A 19,713-nucleotide genomic window follows, 5' to 3' on the forward strand; every position below is an offset into this window, starting at 1 on the left:
GGGTGGCAGCTCCCAAGGGGGTTTCTGTGATCCAACCCGTCACAGGAAGAAATGTTAGAACAAGCATCAGCCTCATTTTTTCTCTATTCTTGTGTGAATAATCCTAGCAAATTGACATGGGTGGTAAAATGAAGGGTAGGAGAATGTACCCAAATAGACATTTGTACTATAGACATTAGCACTCTAGAAAACTGTGTGTATAACTGGTGTCTATGACATGCATTTTGACAAACTAATTCAGGGCTTGTGATCCTGTGGCAGGGTGTATGAACCTCATTCTGGGCTCAACCAGGAAGGGGTTAAACCCCTTCACTGGGCTGGGGGGGAAAGCTGGCTTGTAGAGGCTGCTTGAAGTATAGCTTGCAAGAGTGACAGCTGTGGGCCATTAGTCAGATGAATGGTGGAGCCATCTGTGCCTTGTGAACAGGAAACCTATCTGTAGGGGGAATTGCGTCTGGGGAGCAGTGGAGCGTCCTCTCCAAATGAGAAAGGAAATGGACCTGGGGGAAGGGACAGGGCACGCTCTCCCCTTTAGCTCCTCTGACACAGGGGGATTTAGGGTTGTGTGGCTACCCTCCCAAAAGGGAGTCTTTAGTTTGTGGGGGTGTTAGGCCAGCTGGACAAATGGGACTGTAGGTCTAATTGCCTACAGAAAGGAAAATTAGTAATACCCAAAGGATCTAGAGTTTCTAGTGTTTCAGTTTGTTTTTCTACCAGTCTTACCCAACCCCAAGCTATGGGCAGTCACCTTGTTAGTAATTTTTCAGCTGTATACATGCCTGTGAATCCACTGAAGAGCAATGATACTCTGCCACAAACCCTTCCCTTAATAAATCACAAATTGAGGACTTCAATAACTCAACCAGAGGTTAGGGGGGTATTATAGAAGTGGGTGGGTGAGGTTCTGTGGCCTGCAATGTGCAGGAGGTTAGATTATCATCATGGTTCCTTCTGACCTTAAATTCTGAGCCTATAAGAGAAGGGATGCAAACACACCTTCAGCAGGCTCTTGGAGAAGTGGGGAGACAACTGACTAAATTCTGATTCAGCTCTGCTCTCTAAGACCCTTCTAGGGATATTAGTATAACAGCTAGTAAGTTACTCAGGACTCTTTAAGAGAGGTGGATCCAGATCCATTTCAAATGGCTTCTGAAAACTCTTCTCAGCCACTACAGTGATATAATGGGGAAATAAAATGAAACTCTTGGAAACTAGCCACATTTCATGAGTAGATCCTGCCCCGTCCCCTCTTTCTTGCGGGTTTCAATGGTTAGTTTTCAGATTCAAAAAGCAGTATTACACTTCAAGCTTAGTTTTTTGGCTTCAGCTTTGGGAATTCCAGTAGCACATTATCCGAAGTCTTGGATAGTGGCACTTGCATTTTGTGCTCAGAAAGGTATTGACTCATTTGGTTCCTGCTCAAACAGGATGTTATTCCATCCACCCTGGAATGTGGCAGGTAGTGTGGAACTGAACGAGTGAGTGCTGGTTTCTAGGCAACTCTGTGCAAATCACAGAATATTTGGGGTTTCAAAAGAATTAGGGGCTATAAATGTACCCAAAATTATGGTTTTATGGCAAATCTAGTAAGTTCCCCATGCCCAACTTCAAAACTGAAACTCTGCTAATATTCCAAACTAGGTCCGCGTACTTTTTCGATAGGTGGTGCAATGAGCGAATTTATTTTGTCTATTTCAGGTTGTTTTCTCCGTTACCTTTAGAGGAATAGATTGGGTGCAAATGAGAGAGCCATCTTGGTGACCGGAACTTGGATGTTAAAAGGGAATTTGTCACTTTATATGCTGGTAAATTTGCAATTATAGTTAAGGCTATGATTATGTCATGGAGGTCACGGAATCCATGACTTCCAGAGACCTTCGTGACATTTTCCACTTCAGCCCAGGGGAAGCCTGGAGCTCCCAGCTGCTGGGTAGTAGGGGGACCCCAGAGCTGCAAGCCTCTGAGGGGGGACCCCGCAGCTTCACGGCAGGAGGCACATTGGAGCGCCCAGCCGCTGCAGGCAGCGGGGGGGAGACCCCAGAGCTCTCAGCCACTGCAAATGCTGGACCCTCCTTCCTCCCCATTTTATCATGGATATTTTTAGTAAAAGTCAGGGATAGGTCACAAGCTTCTGTGAATTTTTGATTATTGCCCATGACCTGTCCATGACTTCTACTAAAAATATCTGTGACAAAATCTTAGCCTTAATTATAGTGCCAACTCTAGGGGAAGAGTTCCACTTCCTTTAATGGGGGGGCGGGGGAGAGAAGGCTGTTCTACTATAATAGCACTGTAAATCCATTTAAAATTTAGAATCTGTATTTGATTTTGTCAATCTAGTGCATAGGTACTATGTTGGGGGAGGGGGCTGGTGTGTTTTATCATTTTACAAGTGATGAGCCACATGGCAAATATACGGGCAAGACTTGTTTGTTCTGCCCCTACCATACTAAAATTTTTGATCCAACCATCTTTGGACAGCTGCCACTCTTTGTGTCGTGTTTCTCTGGAGGGAGTAGTGGTGGCTACATGGAAGCAGGAGCTATTTCTGTAGCCACATTTCATCTGCCCTCTAACAAAGCATAGATAAGATAGGAAAGTGCAATGAGAAGAAATATCCAAGCATTCAAAACTGTCAGAGAATCCGATTTTTACATGCAGAATGACTTTCTAGTTTTCTCCAGTTTTACTGTGAATGTATCTTACATGTAATTTGCCTGTGAGTTGGATTATTCTCCATTTCACTCAGGAAACTTTCAACAGCAAGCCAAACTCTTAGTTGTAATATATTTCATTCACCGACTGACAAGTATTAGATCATAAAGTCAATCCACGGTGCACACATTTGTCAGAAACCTCCTGAAAGTCAGACAGATAATGAAACTTTTAGCCTTCTTTTGGGATCTTGAAGTGCTCTTCAAGATTGTCTTGAGCTCTTAAAGACTCCAGACAAAATCATTTCTTGGAACAAGGGCCTGGGTTTCTTTTGTTTGTGTTTGTTTTATTTGGCTGTGTCACTTAGTTTGAGGATACAGAACTGTACCCGGTAACAACTGATAGATTCTTCAGCTATAAATAGACAATGTTTTTCCTGCTCAGAATAGTTTTCAAAATTCATATCAAAATCTCAAATTGGATTCCTTCCAAAAACTACAAGACTATCAGACTCTGCAGCATAGTAGATATCAAAAATAATTCTGAATGTGTCTTTAAAATTAACCTTTTTAGTTCTCTGTTGCTTCTCATGCTTTCCCTACTTTCCTCTGATAGGTATGTATTCTGGAAGATAACCTGTTTATCTATGATCATGGAACTCTATTAGGCAAGTTGCTCAATGTTTATCAATTTTTTAAATTGCAGACGAGGCTCATCTATCATGCTGAAAGAACAGACCATGTGATCTCGGATGGATATTTGTACTATATATAGCGTAATACAAAAGTGGCTAGGAGAATGTTTACAGTATTCACAATTCTTAGAGATGATCATCTTGTCACATTTGAACTAGTCAGCAGAGACCAGTACTGCAGTCTTATGTTTAACTCTTACCTATTTATAAAGTTCACCACAGCTTGCTACATACATATACTGAGTCTATTGCATAATAATGGAAGCCATCTAAAAAATACTGTAACATAACTACCTTCTTCAAAGGCAAACTGCAAAGTTCGTCTAGGGGTAGAGAGGAAGAGTAGGAATAGTAATGCTTGCCGTAGCAATATGCAGGGAAAGGGGTGGAATTAAGAGCAGCAAGGAACAGATTGAGGTGGATGTCAAAGAGAAGCAGGTTCCAACACAAGCAAGGTTGGGCTACCTGCTCACTTGACACCAGTGAGATCCATTAAACATGGTGGTCTCTGAGCAGTGATTCTAGTGAAGAAGGGGCTCAAGGAGGCAGTAAAGATCTGAGTGGATGTAATATGCTCAGTTGCTCAAACCGGCAAGCAGATGTGCTGCCGAGTTAACAAGAAAAGTGCTGTTAAGAGACTCCTATGTGAATTAATAGTTGAGTGGTGACAGTCTGCACAGACCTGGATGTATGTGACACTTAGGGCATGTCTACGCTACAATCCTAGGTTAGGTAATTACTGCAGTGGCGATTTCCACGCTATACTCCTTCTGTCGGTGGTGCGTGTCCTCACCAGGCGTGCTTCCACCGACTGAAGAAGGCACAGCGTGGGTGGCTGAGAGCTAGGGCTCTCAGTTCCGGAGTCCAGTTGCCCCCATGGGCTTCTCACCTCCCTGCTCTCAGCCAGGAGCTGCCCAGGGCTTCTCACCTCCAGCGTGGAGTTTCACACCTGGAATCCGGTTGGCCGCCATGCTCCCGGCAGGGAATTAAGAGCCTGCTGGGGCAGCCGGGTTCCCAGCAGGGACCTGGGACCCTGGGGGGGGGCAGCAGCCCAATCCGGGAGCCTGGGTGGCTGCCTAGCTTGGAGCTGACACCCGGTAGCCGATGTAAGTAATGCAGTATCTACGTTGATGCTGTGTCGCCCTAACTACGTCGAAATAAGCCCTAGGCCTCTTGTGGAGGTGGAGTTTTGTCGGTGTAGTAGGGCACTTACATTGGTGGGAGCAAAGGTGTAGTGTGTACATTGACCTAGTTAGGTCGACATGAGCTGTCTTATATTGACCTAACTGTGTAGTGTAAACCAGGGCTTAAGGTATATCTACACTGAAGTAAAACACCTGCAGCTGACTTGAGGCCTATAAAATTCCTGTGTAGACGTTTGGGAGCTCCAAGTGTTTTATTGCAGTGTAGATACACCCTTAGTACCTGCCCCAAAGAACTTAGTCAAGTCTCATGGTTATGAAGGCATGTGTTGCTGTTGCAGGACACCACATTAACACATTTAATTTTTCAGGGTCCATGTTGCATAGCTGTTAACACAATAACTGTATAAAAAGTTGTGTTTGCATAACTGCCTGTATCCCTATAGCTCAGGGATCGGCAACCTTTGGCACGTGGCCTGTCAGGGAAATCCGCTAGCGGGCTGGGACGGTTTGTTTACCTGCAGCGTCCGCAGGTTCGGCCAATCGCAGCTCCTACTGGCTGTAGTTCGCCGTTCCAGGCCAAAGGGGTCTGCTGGAAGCGGCGCGGGCCGAGGGATGTGCTGGCCACCACTTCCCACAGCCCCCATTGGCCTGGAACGGCGAACCGCGGCCAGTGGGAGCTGCGATCGGCCGAACCTGCAGGTGCTGTAGGTAAATAAACCGGCCCGCCAGCGGATTTCCCTGATGGGCTGCATGCCAAGGGTTGCCGATCCCTGCTATAGCTTATGGAAATAATGATTTAGTGGTGTCCTACTTGCTGCTGAAAGTCTTCAGAACATGCCCTTTACCTGATCCAAGGTCAGATTGGATTATCCGTATGTGGTATTTGCTGGCCCTATCTGGCTTTAAGGCTTGACCTTTTTTTATTGATTTTTACTTTTTGTTTTAAAGGAGACTAAGAAAGTAAAGCGCTCAATTCCATTGTAATTTAATTGAAGTAGGGTGCCTAATTTCTTTAGGCTTCTCTGGAAATCCTAGCCTTAATAAATCTGCATTTCGCAAATGGGTGGCATCCCCGATACATAGTTAAAGTCCATTAATTCAGTAGTTCTCCATCTCTTTTTTTTATTCTGCAAACCTCTTTGCAGACCATCTCGTTTCCAAACCTCCCTTGCTATCCCACTATGTATCTTACAAATGGTTTATTCTGGGGACCACAAGGGAAACCTAAGGATTCATGGTAGTCCGTGGAACATAGTTTGAAAACATTTATATTAATCAGTTTTTTTTTTAATCTGTGTTGTACCATCACTAGGGATTTCTGTAGAAATAAGAGACATCTTTGTATCAGGCAGCAGACACTTTATTAATAGTATCACAATCTGCTGTTAATTTCAAGGAAAAACAACGTTCTAACTGTATATGTACTGTATTCCAAATCCTTAGAAATGGGAGAAAAGGCAGATCATTGGAAAACTATGACTTCAAAGGGAAGTGTTTTTTAAAAAGGATTTGGGGTTGGTTTGGGTTGTTTTTTTTCTTTTCTTTAAAGGCCCATAATAAAACCTCAATGTTAAGATAAATAGTATTTCATTTGTACAGATACACTGGTCATTCTTGGTCTAACCACTTTCTGACTTACTGAGAATGACTAGTTGCATGTGGTGTGGAAACTGCCCCATCCTTTATCAAACAAAGATAAATCTCCCATCACTTTATTGGTGATGTGTGATTTGATAAACAATGGGAGGTGGCTTGACATGTTGCCAATACTCTAGCTTACTGTCAGTGATTTAAACCTCATTTTATTCTATTCTTGTTACTTCAGGATCTCTCTCTTTTGAGCAACTATTGCAGTTTTTAAATTAAGTAACCTATTTCTTAACAGCAGATGAAAGAGCACAGTTAGCACTAAGATGATTGCATGCTCAGATCAAGTCAGTACAACTCTGTTCAAAGTTAATGAAAGAAGCCCTGCTCCTCCCCCAATGAAAGGGCTGCGTTTAGTTTTTTATGTGAACAAATGTGTCTCACTCTAACTGGCCTCTTCTGTTGAATGTATTTTAGCATCATTATTGTAAAGTTTTGATGGGAGTGGGGAATAAGCAGTATAGGGTTTATATAGGTATAAGGAGCAACAAAGAATACAACAATGGATTAAAATTTCTTGTAAAATGTTCACAGATTATTTTCTTTGCCTGATTTGATTTCCACCGTAAAAATTGTTTCTCATTTGCATTTAATAGAGTGGCTGCCTCATCTGCGGCAAGTGTTTAGTTTGTTACTGAAAATGTTAAATGTCAGCCATTGTAGTCGGCACCAAACCAAAACCACCCCCCCCAACAAAAAAAAAGGGAACACAATGGCCAGGTTAAGCTGGGAAGATAGGATTTCTGATGTAGTCATTAAATGTTGAGGTGTAAATAACAAACTATTTCCTTGGTATAAATTTGTTGTGATAATCTCTCTGCACTCCATTTTGTTGACAATCACTCAGAGTTGCAGTCCAGATCTGGCTTGTCGTAAAGTTAATGTACATAGCACCTTTCAGCACAGAGTTCACAAGCTCCTTGAAATGGCTTAACTCAGAAATACTTCAGTGGAACATAGAGTATAAGATTTTCAGTTTAAAAAAAAAATGTTTTGGGAGAGGTCCAAATTCATAATTTATCTTTTGAGGATGTTTTCCCATATGAATACATTCCCTCTAAACTCTGCCTTTCATACAAACTACTCCATCATACTTCTCACTCAAGGAAAGGAATGGTCATTTGTTTTCCGAGGCTTTCTTATAAAGTCCTGCATGATCTAGTGGTGGTTGGGTTGGCTGTGACACAGTCATTCATCTAGCCCAGGGGTTCTCAAACTGGGGGTCAGGACCCCTCAGGGGGTCGCGAGCTGTCAGCCTCCAACCCAAACCCCGCTTTGCCTCCAGCATTTATAATGGTGTTAAATATATAAAAAAGTGTTTTTAATTTATAAGGGGGGTTGCACTCAGAGGCTTACTGTGTGAAAGGGTGACCAGTACAAAAGTTTGAGAACCACTGATCTAGCCAGTCTCAAAGGCTATGTCTACACGACAGAGTTACGTCTTGCTGATGATCAGAAACCGCTATAATTACATCACTTGTGCATGTTCACCCAACGCTCTTTCTGTCCGTGCAGTGCATCCACAGGTGGTGCTTTAGCATCGACAGTGAGAACAGTGCATTGTGGGTAGCTATCCCACTGTCCAACTCCCCACCTTCTGCAGCTAGGAGTTGTGGGAAGATGGAGTGGATCACAGTGCATCATAGGTGCGGGCTCAACATCTCATGATGCAGTTTTTTCTGTCCCATCGTTCCATGGGCTTCCGACGATGTTTCATGCCATTTTTCAATGGCCCTTGTTTATTGTGTGCCCGCCATCTCTGCCTGAAAGGATGGATCCTGTACTGCTCTCTACTCTTGTGGTCAGCGTTATGAACACAATGTAGCTAATCATGTAGTATATCATGAGCTCTGAACAGGAATCTATGGTGCCTGCCCTGCTGTGTGCCATGGAAAGAAACAACACCAGTTTTACTTTTGGCATTCTTGGAGCAGCTGCACATGATGGACTGCCACCATTGGGCTCAGGAAATGAGCACTGAGTGGTGGAATCGCATCGTTATGCAGGTCCGACATGATGAGCAGTGGCTGCAGAACTTTTGGATGCGGAAAGCCACCTTTCTGGAACAGTGTGCAGAGCTCTCCCTGGCAGTGCGGTGCAAGGACACCAAAATGAGAGCTGCCCTGGTACACCTGCGTCAGCTCCTTGATCTTCGCACGGCACTGAGGTGTGTCCCGTTTGTAGCCCTTATCCAACATGCCACAAGAAAACTGCCTGTAGGTATTGAAGTTCTTACAGCTGGAGCAAAGGTGGGGCTGCACAGCCTCCTCTCCTCACAGTGCCAGCAGATCCAACAACTCAGGTGTGCTCCAAGCGGGAGAGCGTTTGCTGCGCGGAGTTGCCATGGTCAGCTGGGAAGATGCGATGTGAGCGCTCCACACCGAGCAAACAGGAAGTGCAATTTAAAAAATTCCCAGCCTTTAAAGGGGGAGGAGGGGATACCTGGGTGCAGGGCAGCGGAGTTCGAACCACTCACCAGAGCGGTCAGGGTGGGCATTGTGGGACGACACCTGGAGGCCATTTACAGTGACATAACCAAGCGTGGTGTCTACACTGAAACTTTGTCAGTCTAACTCAGTGGTTCCCAAACTTTAACAACCTGTGAACCCCTTTCACTCAAATGTAAAGTCTCACGAACCCCCTCCTAAAAATAAATATTTCCAGGGATTTTCTCCTTTACCTGAGTATAAATTATAAAAGCATTGATCTTGGAAATATAAAATTTGTTTTTATGACATACTTATTACACACTAATTATTATTTATCATTACAGTATTTTTATTACATTATGAAAATGGCAACACTCTTCCAAGATCTCACTATCATAGCTTGTATCACTTTGAATAAGCCTGTTATAAGACAAGGCTCCTATGTTTCATCAAGGAGTATCAGATGTGAAAAAGCATGAAGGTATTTAAGAAGTCAACTCAAAGAGTTCCTCCTACACAAGCATTCATGTCTTGAGCAGTCCAGGCAAACAACGCACGTTACAACAAAGCTTAAACTTGTTCTTCATAATAATTTAAAAAACAATACAAGCTGCCTATTTAATTTTAAAAACAGCAAAAAATATCCACCTCCCTTTACATTTCTTGTATGGAGTCTTGAAGTTTAAATCTCCTCAGCGTGATAGATATGCTTGCTTTGATCTGCTTAGCTCTTGGAAATCCAGGAGTTCAGTGCTGCTGGCCCCGTGCTGCCCGGGGTCCCCAGGGACAGCTCTGTCTGCCATTAGGTAATTTTTTCCCGAGAACCCGTTTTAACATTTCGCGAACCCCAGTTTGGGAACCACTGATCTAACTTTACCACAAAAAGCTCTACGCCTCTCTTCGAGGTGGTTTTATTTTGTCAGCAAAGCAGGAGAGTTTTGTCGGTGGGAGGAGCATTGTAATGTGTACACCTCTGCTGTTTTGTTAACAAAAGCTGACTTCATTGTAGACAAGGCCATCCACTCCTTTCCTCTCCAAATGATGAGTCACTGACTTTGAAAATACCAGGAATTTTAATTTGCTTCTCAGCTTGCCTGCAGTTCTGATTTCAGTGGAGATAACACAACGTGCCTCCAATAGACATACAACAATGCAAGGTCACTTATATCCTCTCCTATAGCTAGTTTATCCTTGGCAAGCAAACATAGTGATTAGCTAGTTAATGTTTGTTCAGTGCTTTGCAAATGTAAAGCACTAAGTTATAACACTTACAACTACTATCACTTTACTGCAAGGGCTGTTCCCTTTTCTTCCAGTAAACTTAACATAGCTGAGGTTTAACTTCATTGCTTGATGGGTGGCTGTGGGAATCAGACTTTGCCCAACAAAAAGACAGGGCTGATATGCTTAAGAATTTTGCAGACTTACATTTTACTCAGTGAGTTTATTACCTAGTAATTATACTGTACACTTTTAAAAGAACAATTTGTTAGGAACTTTAATGTTAAGACTTTATTTGTATTTTAAAACTTGTATTTACTCTTTAACAAATTATTCCTGGCTAAACTATTTCAGCAGTTAATCAACTTGGTAGACTGTATCTAAACAATCCCAGTAATGAAGCATATCTTCTCAGTGACTCAGCACTAAATATTATAAGTTTTTTTTATTAATGTGATATGTAATACAAACGTAGGAGCAAATGGGCTTTGCTCAGGGGAACCGTGCAGGAGTTGGGGGAAGGGAGGAGGTAACCTCTCAGGCTAGACAGCAGTACAGTAGCTGCTATAGGATCATATTAGTAACAGCTGCACTGGTGGTCTCCTTCTGAGTCGTCTTTTTGGCTAATGGATATGCATAGTTGCAAGCTACACCTTTCCTGTGCGGAGTATTGAAGGTATTGCAAAACACTTTGCTTTGGGTTTTGAAGGCCAGTTCCATCCTTGCTTGTAACTACAGTAGAACCTCACAGTTACAAACACCATGGGAATGGCGGTTGTTCGTAACTCTGAAATGTTCGTCACTCTGAACTTAATATTATGGTTGTTCTTTCAAAAGTTCACAGCTCAACATTGACTTAATGCAGCTTTGAAACTTCACTATGCAGAAGAAAAATGCTGCTTTCCCTTTATTTTCTTTTTTAGTAGTTTACATTTAACACAGTACTGTATTTGCTTTTTTTTGTTCTGTTTTGTTTTTGTCTCTGCTGCTGCCTGATTGTGAACTTCCGGTTCCAAATGAGGTTTGTGGTTGACTGACTGGTCAGTTCATAACTCTGGTATTTGTAATTCTGAGGTTCTAATATACTCATGAAGTTGAATGGGCAGAACTGGGGACAGAATTTGGCCACTTGGTGAGCAAACCCAGCTGTAACCTAAATGTGAGGATTTTTGATCCAGGGATGGAATTTCAGCCATAACTTTGATATTTTTTTCTTGCTTTTTGTGGATTTGTCAGATTCTTAAATACCTAACTTGGAACATTAGAAAGACAGTGTGACAGCACAACCTCTCATCTGAAGATAAAGGGAAGGTGAAAATGGGTGAGAAGGGACACGGTTTCATTTGGATAGTTAAGGTTTAAGCTAAACAGATGCTACTGGGGTCAAAGGTCTGCAATGTGCAAGCTCTGCAGGAAAGAGGCTGCAGCACTCAAATCCTGGAGGCTTAAGTGCTTAATGATTTTGAGTGCATTAACACTGGGTTTTTTTCTTTTTGAGAGTTCTGGATAACTGGGGTGGGAATAATCTGGGTTCCAGAGGTTTTGTGTTGAATGTAGTTGTATAAAAGTACAGCCTTGTTTCCGTGAACATAGTTGGAATCAAACAGCAGGAGGCAGTTTCTTTAGTCAGTTTCAAGCCTCTTTCAAGGCAGCACTTTACCCAAAAGCTCTCTTAGCTTTTCTGAGGGTCACGCTACCAGTGGCTTCCTTGCTGCCTTCTCTGTGTGCTTCTGTAGTGGTTCCCTTACTTCTCTCTCACAGACAAAGCTGCAATCAAATCAGTCCCCCACCCCAGCACTAGTTATCAGACTCCTGGGAAACCCCTTGGACTACATGGTTCAGCCACTGCCCACATGCGGTCTGATCCTCGGGCAGTGGTTTTCCATTGTTTCAACTATTGCTAAACAAAGTGGCATGTAATAGCTGCCTTGCATTCAGGCTAAATGATGGAACTATCATGCCCAACAGCTTCAGTGAGGCGGTGTGATTGCTCAACCCTCAGCATAATAAGACTATAAAATCTTAAATAGAAGAATTAGAATTTTTAGACAAAACTTTAAAACTTTCCCTTTTACCCAAAACCTAGACTCTATAGGCTTCATGTACATGTTATTTTGTCTCCTGGTATGTTTTTAGTATCTAGTTCAGTTTTACTATAATATTATGTTAGAAGTGTGTCTAAAAGAAAAATGCATTAGAAATTTAAAAAATAGTCTGAGAAAAGCCTAGATAGAAGGTTGAATCTGTTTCATTAAGCTGAAATGCACACTTGATCTGCTCAGGCATTCAGAGGTATACAAACTGTTGTCACGGTACAAGATGTTAAGTTTGTTTAAAAAGAAGCTGTTGGTAGCTGGTTGGCACACTGCCTGAAGAAGAGAGTGATTTGTTCTTGCACCAAAATTCATGCACAGACTTTTTCAGGCTTTCATCCTGCAAACTTAAGTTGACTTTATACACTCACGAATTTGCGTGTCATCCTTGCGCAGGGGCCATGCTATTCTTCTCTGTATCGTTCCAATTTTTTAGTATACACTCACATTGCTAAGTTTTTTTTTTTTTTTGTGCCACTTCATGAGATGGGCCTTTCAAATTATTCAATGAGCTAATCTGCATATTCACAAATGTGCTTTTAGCCATAAACATCACTTAAAAAAATTCCTGTACATATATTGCTGCAGAAAGGTGTTAGATTAACAGCACTACTGGTGAATGAAGTCCTCTTTATCAACAGCACAGCAGCAGGGTAAGCTTTCCCACAGACCCTGACCTGTCAACATGCTTTAACCTCCTGGGAGAGCTCATTCAAATAACTTAATGTGCTAACTTGTATATTTTCAAATAACTTGCATATAAGCATAAATTTAAGCTCATGGTCAACATGCCTTACCTTGAGCAGTGGTTGTGATAGGTCATGGAGCTGCCCAAAACTTGGTAGGAGAGTGTTTGAGGGTGGCTGGAAGGGTAGTTGGGTAGGTGGGAACTAGGTGAACTAGGGTTTACCTTTTCAAAATGCAAAAATGGGACACATGCAGGAGCGCCACTCTTCTCTGTGGCCCTGCCCCCTGCTCATCCTCTTCCCCCTGAGGATCCGCCCCCTGGCCAGGCCAAAAGCTGGAGCTGTGCAGTGTTAAGAGCTACCCAGGGAGCCCAGGCTGCTGTGGGGAGCCCTGGACCCTCCACCTGCCCTGGGCAGAGGGCCCAAGAGCAGTCCCTGGCCCATATCCCCACCCCCTGGGGCATGCTGCCCACGGCAGGTGGGAGAGTCTGGTACTCCAGGGCTCCCCACAGCAGCCTGGGCTCCCTGGGCCTCAGGCAGGTGCAGCGTGGTGCTGCAGGGACTCTGGGACAAATGCTGTCCTGGAGTTATTCAGCCTGGGACTGGGACTTGAACCTGCATTTCAGGACTGCCCTGCCCAATGAGGGACGGGGGTCACCCTAGTGGGAGCTGGTGCTGTTGGCACTACTGAAAGCGTAAGTGGAGGCAGAAGTGCAGGTGGGTATTGGGGCTCATGGGTGCAGGGAACTCCTGGAGGGGTAGAGCGTGCTGGGGCTGCTTGTGGGTTAGAGGGTGCTGCAGCTCCTGAGTGGCAATAGGGCTGTCTGGGTAGCGGGGGGTGTATTGGAGTGAGTCTGGTGCAGGGGGAAGGAGGCAATGAGCCTGGGACACCTCACACCCTGGGGTGGGTGTGCTATCCCTTAGTACTGTATTTAAGTAGAAAGCCACAAGTTCTCAAGTCTTTCACAATACGGGCCCATTATTGCAAATCACAATCAAATACAAACCCCTCCGGGTTTCCCATGACATTGCTGAACAGTAGGGTATTATTTAGAAGCATGCTGTACGTTTTAATTACAGCTGTTACTTCAGATGAATGTGTTCAAATGTGAAACACTAAATTTAAGGCACCAAAATTAAAGTTAGGGAAAAGCCAGTTGGCTCATTCAGTCCATCCCTTAAGGGCTAGAGTTACTAGGGGATTTAAGTGCTACGGCCTGTATGTTGGATCTAGTTCTCAGCTGACTTGTGAAAGTCAGCATGTAGGTGTTGGGAGAGCCATTAATGGAGTGGGATTGTCCATGTTTTCATGAGGTGAGGCAAGGCAAAATGTCCAGATTGTTTGAGCACCTTCCACCCTACAGCTGGGGCTACAAAAAACTGCTCCGAGGCAATCACCTGAGCAGGTTTAATTGACAGGGTGATTAAAAATCTGAACCATCACAGCTGAGTGTGCCAGATTCAGGACAAACAACTGAGAAATAGGGCAGACTCACCACAAACTGGTGGTTATTCTAGCATTAGATGACCCCAAGCTAGTAACAACAGTAAACTTCTATCTCACCACACTGGTTAACAAGAAGTCCAAAAATGCAGTCTCCTTAAGCATTCCAGCCCTTATTTCATCGCCCAGACACTAGACTTTATGATGAATGGTTATTGAAAACCAATTTAATCAAACAAAGTGCTCTTCTGATCTCAAGAGATCAGCCACATAGCCAGGTGAATATATAACTCAGATCTTACCCAATAATCACGCTGATGCCAATCCTTTAGTAACTAAAAAATCTAAAGGTTTATTAATAAAGAAAAGAAGAGTTAAAATGGTTAATTGCTGCTATTGTATGTGTATGATGTATGTTCTTATATCAGGTTCGTGCAGTGATGTTATAGACTGCTGGCTTGTAAAGTCTCTGGTAATTTCCAAAAGATTGGAAGCCCCTCATTCCATAGTCCAGTATGCTCCTTTTAGTTGTAAATCCACAAGTCCAGAGACTCAGAGCAGGAAAGAGGCAACATGGAAATGTTTCAAGGGTCTTTTATATCCTCTGCCATGTGCTTGGGATTTTAGTGTCACAAACAAAGCTTAGGGCTTGTCTACGTTACCCGCAGGATCGACGGGCAGTGATAAATCGACCGCCGAGTGCTCTCCCGTCGACTCCGGTACTCCACCGGAGCGAGAGGCGCAGGCAGAGTCGATGGGGGAGCGTCAGCTGTCGACTCACCACAGTGAAGACACTGTGGTGAGTAGATCTAAGTACGTCGACTTCAGCTACGTTATTCATGTAGACCAGGCCTTATAAACCCTGTCTGTGTAAAGTTACTGGCACAAGATGGAGTCCAAGGTCACATGAACGTATCACATGTCCTTACATGGTTTGCTGACTCACAGGGGCAGCCATTGGCCCTATCTGTGCTAAGGCCTCCACAGGAAGGACTCCATTTCTTCTATGGCCCATTGTGAGAGTTAAGTGTCTTTAATGGGCTATCAACACACAGCTGTCTGGCTTCAATGTAGATTTTTATCTGGTGGGTGTTACAAACACATTTGGGATACTGATTTATAGCCAATATTCATAACTTCAGATACAGAGATGATACATGGATTTAAACAGGACGATCTTATTTAGAAAATCATAAATTTTCCGTTGACACCTTACATGATATATTTTGTACAAGATTTGTTGCAATTGTCTAAGAGTGGCAATATTAATGATATTCATTGTCATATTTCAATCCTACAGCATCACATCCTCTTCCCCCTGCATACATATTTATACCAGTTGTAGCTAAAATTCCCCAACCTGCACACTTCCTGCAACTACAAATCTGTGCCAGCACAATGCTCCGCCACCCTTTTTGAGAACAGTTTTTTTGTTTGTTAGTGTGAATGTAGACATGTGGCTCCAATCCATTCCTTCTGGGAGAACTGAGGCATTAAGAATTAAGCCCTGATCCAAAGCACATTTAAATCAAAGGGAGTCTCTCTATTGGCTCTAATGGATATTAGGTCAGGCCTTTCTCCTCTGTCCTGAAGGCTCTTATACAGGGTTCCCCCAGGATTCCATCTTGCCATCCTTCGTGTTCAGTGTTTATAGGGAAGTCCATGAGGAAGTATAGACATACTGTGACTTCAGCAGGGTGCTGATACCCGTCCTTACATTACCATCTCTTCCTTTCTGCTAGTGTGGTGGAATCACTTGCCTGTATCTAATGGAGATTTTGGGTATAGATGAAGGCTAGCTGGATGAAACTCAACCCAGACAGGAATGAGAGCACTCAGAGTGAGTGAAATACCGTGCTGGGAGGGCGGGGGAAAGGTAGAAACCATATGTGCATCCTGGAGTGAGGGGGGTGGGTTTGCCTCCCATTTGTTGCAGAAGTTATTGGATTCCTGACTGCTTCTGAATACCTGGGCAGTGACAGTTATCAAAAGTGTTTTCTGCAAAAATAACAGGAGTACTTGTGGCACCTTAGAGACTAACAAATTTATTAGAGCATAAGCTTTCGTGGGCTACAACCCACTTCTTCGGATGCAGAAAAGTGTTTTCTGTTTCCTTTCAGGTAAGCCGTGGCCATTGATTGGGTTACTACAATGCCCCACAGGCTAAGCCTTCAAGAGAGTCAGAAATTGTACCTCGTGGAAAATGTCTTGGCCTCCGTTCAGAGACCTGTATTTCATGATTTGCCTTGGGTACCAGCTGATGACTGGATCCTGGCTATATGAAGTACTCAGCTCTTACAGTCCACAGGCTTCAATGCAAGTCGGCTAGCAGCAGTGTTTTACACTGAGGGCCTTTACTCAAAATTATCTGCCTCACTCTCCCATTAGTCTGCCAGATCCCACGTATGGTGACTTTCAGGGTATGCTGCCGGACTTCTCTCCTCCCAGGCTTTACATGAGGCGGTGGGTTGACTGAGGAAAGAGATGGATTGTGGGGTGGAGTTCATAAGCTAGCGGTCTTGAGGATTTTCATGGTCATTTTCTGTTTATTCTTAAGCATTAGTGATTTTACATACAGTGTTGAGGAAAAAATTAAATGAAATAATAGTACCAAATTGTGTAAAGTATACTTTATAAGTGTCTAGTTTCGGTTTTAGGTAACAACTGCAGCATAGTATAAGGTTACCATCTGTCCCTTCATAAGTAGAACACTATTAGTTAATGTGTTCTGAAACTGCTTGGTGAAAATTAATGTATATATTTTTATAAAAAAAATTTGCCCTTGTTTTTGTTTTCCAGAAAAATTAAGTGATCTTAGATATGTGTCAAAAATATGGTTATAGTTTCATTTTTAAAAATCTAAAAGCATATAATTGGCAGAATTAATTCAAGCTGATTAGTGTGTTGGCCCACTCTCCATGACTCAGGATTGCTAAAACTAGGAATAGTTTCAGGGATGAGAAGAGGAGGCATTAATTAGTTTGAGAAGCTGTTTTCACTGTGCTCGTTCTACTATCTCCAAATATAGAGCTTGCTACTCTACCTCCACCATCTACTTCCTTCCCCTCAAAAAAGGAAAAATTACCTTTTCTTTTTTAAATAGTCAGTATGTCAGTAACCTTGTAGTCTGGCTATCTTTGTTAATCTGACATGAACAAGTATTCTCCCTGAGAGAGAGTGTATTAATTAACTTGTCCAAGTTCAAGACTGTTTAATTTCTAGGTAGGGTAGAATCATGTTAGCAGTTGCACGTGTTAATAGGAGCCATCAGGTGAACAATGCAGTCCTTCTCCAATCTCAGTTTTATAATATATGTGCATACATTGTGTTATGAAAAAAATGGTTGAAAACTGAGTATTACAAGATAAAATACTGCCCCTCTCCTTTAAAAGAGTAACTCTGTACTGCACAATGTTTTATTGTTAAAATAAGCTCGGCACCATTGTACACAATAAGAGCTGGATTCAAAACACTTCATGCTTTACCAGCTTAAGGTCTGTAAATCTTCATGCACATCTTTCACACTAGATAAATATCAGCACATAATTTTAGGACCCAGCTATATTGAAATCAGTTCTGAAATTGTAATGAGGGATGTGACTGTGAACATGGGATCAGTGCCTCTTGCATACAGTGATCATAGTGTCACCACCACACTAGGGAGAAATTAAATAACTGAAATCAGGAATAGGATAAACTGTGTATGGTGTTGGGGTTCTAGCGTGGTGACTTGCATATGACACAATACTGCCAAACTAATCATTGGCATATAATCAAATAACTTTTCAATTTTAGTTACTTGCTATAGGTTAATATTTAAATCCCCTCTTTAACTGATTCTGCAGAATTTGATTATATTCTAAACTATTGAGCAGGACTGTAGTTATATCAAGGTTCATGCTGCCAAGGATTTTCAGTAACAGTCTTAATCTTAATGTTTTTTCTGTAGCTTAATCTCTAATATTTGAGAACTAGAACTGGTCATTTCAGGACATGAAACTTGCTTAAAGATTAGATGCTTTTATCTTCCTTTTGTGGAAATGTAGGTTAGTGTTTCATGTTGCCAAGTTGAAAGTGGCACTGTCAATTTTAAAATCTACTCCATTTCAAAAAAATTAATGAAGTGTACTTGCAGGTGTTGCTTCTGTCTTGGAGTTCCAATGCCAGTTTTTGTAACTTTACCATCACACTTTCCAATTCTAAATAATATTTTTTTCCCTCCGTGTTATGTAAAAAAAAAAAAAAAAATCCACAAGAGTAAGTTAACCCAGTAAACTAGCTGAACACAAATTGCAGTCAAATACACACGGTAAAACAGTGATCTCAAACTCAAATCACCACGAGGGCCACATGAGGACTAGTACATTGGCCCGAGGGCTGCATCATTGAAACCTTTTCATACAACAATACAAAAGTATAGTCAAAAATGAAAAAAAGAAGAGTAATATAGTATGCTATTAAAAGTCAATGTATTAGCTTTTTTAAAACTGTAATGCGAAGAGGGGTTTTAATAAAATATAAACACCTGTAACTATTCCTTATGTGGTTAGTAACGATGATGATCTACACTAACAGTCTATCAACATAGCTGTAATGGCAGGAACTCTTTAAAGTAACTATTCATACAAAATACGCTGCCACTTTTAACAAACATTCTTCCCAAGTACTCACAGCAAAGAATCATACCTGCTGAACTTCATACCTCAGACTGCTTGTCTAGTCCATTAGGCCCTGCCCCTGCCCCGCCTCTTATTATATTATATTCTTAATATGCTGGACTAGCCATCTCACTTGCACTCCACGGACTCCCAGTGCATTTTCCTCCTTTTTCTGTTTGCCACTTCCCTTTGACACCGCTGCTGTTCCTGTCTCCCCTCGTTCCAGACTCAGTCCCTTCACATACTGTCTGTCTGCTTGCCCATATAAATTGCTCACTCTGCTTGGGGTTTTTCAACTCCCGGTAACTTGTAGGTTCTCTTCAGACCTGATTCTTCGGTTCCCTTAAGAAATTACTTGAACTGTATTTTTTGAAAACTTTGACTGAAGTATGCATGTGTGCAGGCTCATGATCTGTCTCACCAGCATTCCAACCGTTCCATTTTTCAGGATGTGTTTAGTTGTTCTTTTATGTCTCACATGCACCTAATTTAGATTATTGAGAACCCTGACTCATTTTGCACACGTGTAAAGAGAGAAACATCAATATTTCTGTTCCGTTGAGAAAACTAGGCTCCATGACTGCCTGTCTGTCACTGTGGAGAGTTCCATGCCTAAGAGTTTCATAGGCTGCAGGTTTTCAAAGTGACCCACTAATATGAATTCAGCACCTATCAAAAAGGCACGGATCCAGTTCTGATGTAGTACCTCCTGAGAGCATTCGTGTTGAAGAACTGACTGTTGTTGGGAACAACCATAGTCTATTTAAAGGGCCGCCTCACTGGATGTGTAATGTTAGTAAAAAATATGGCTTTGACTTCTGTGCAAACAGAATTCTCTTGCTGGGATTATAGTTTAGTGTTCTTCCTGGTTAGAAGGGATGCAGAAGAGATTTTGGGGGTAATTAAACAGGTGTGTTTTCCCACTATCCTCCCCATTGGCCAACTGGATCTATAGTTCAGGTAGAGGGAATGAGGCCCTGGTACTCAGTGTTTTGTTTTTTAAGTCGTCCTTGTGCCCTAAAATGATCCAGAATGTGCAAT

General features: G+C 42.5%; 1 long non-coding RNA gene and 1 other non-coding gene across 2 annotated transcripts in view; one reads left to right on the forward strand and one right to left on the reverse strand.

Annotated features, from left to right (window-relative positions):
• Window positions 1–19,713, forward strand: part of LOC113406140 — a 75,327-nt gene that overhangs the window by 54,654 nt on the left and 960 nt on the right. The window lies entirely within an intron of this gene.
• Window positions 12,236–12,343, reverse strand: LOC113406183. The gene has a single exon (XR_003369684.1). It is a non-coding gene; the product is annotated as a U6 spliceosomal RNA (small nuclear RNA).

The sequence above is a fragment of the Terrapene carolina genome, unplaced genomic scaffold, assembly GCF_002925995.2.
Source record: "Terrapene carolina triunguis isolate 2854851 unplaced genomic scaffold, T_m_triunguis-2.0 Scaffold69, whole genome shotgun sequence".
NCBI classification, from domain to species: Eukaryota; Metazoa; Chordata; order Testudines; family Emydidae; genus Terrapene; species Terrapene triunguis.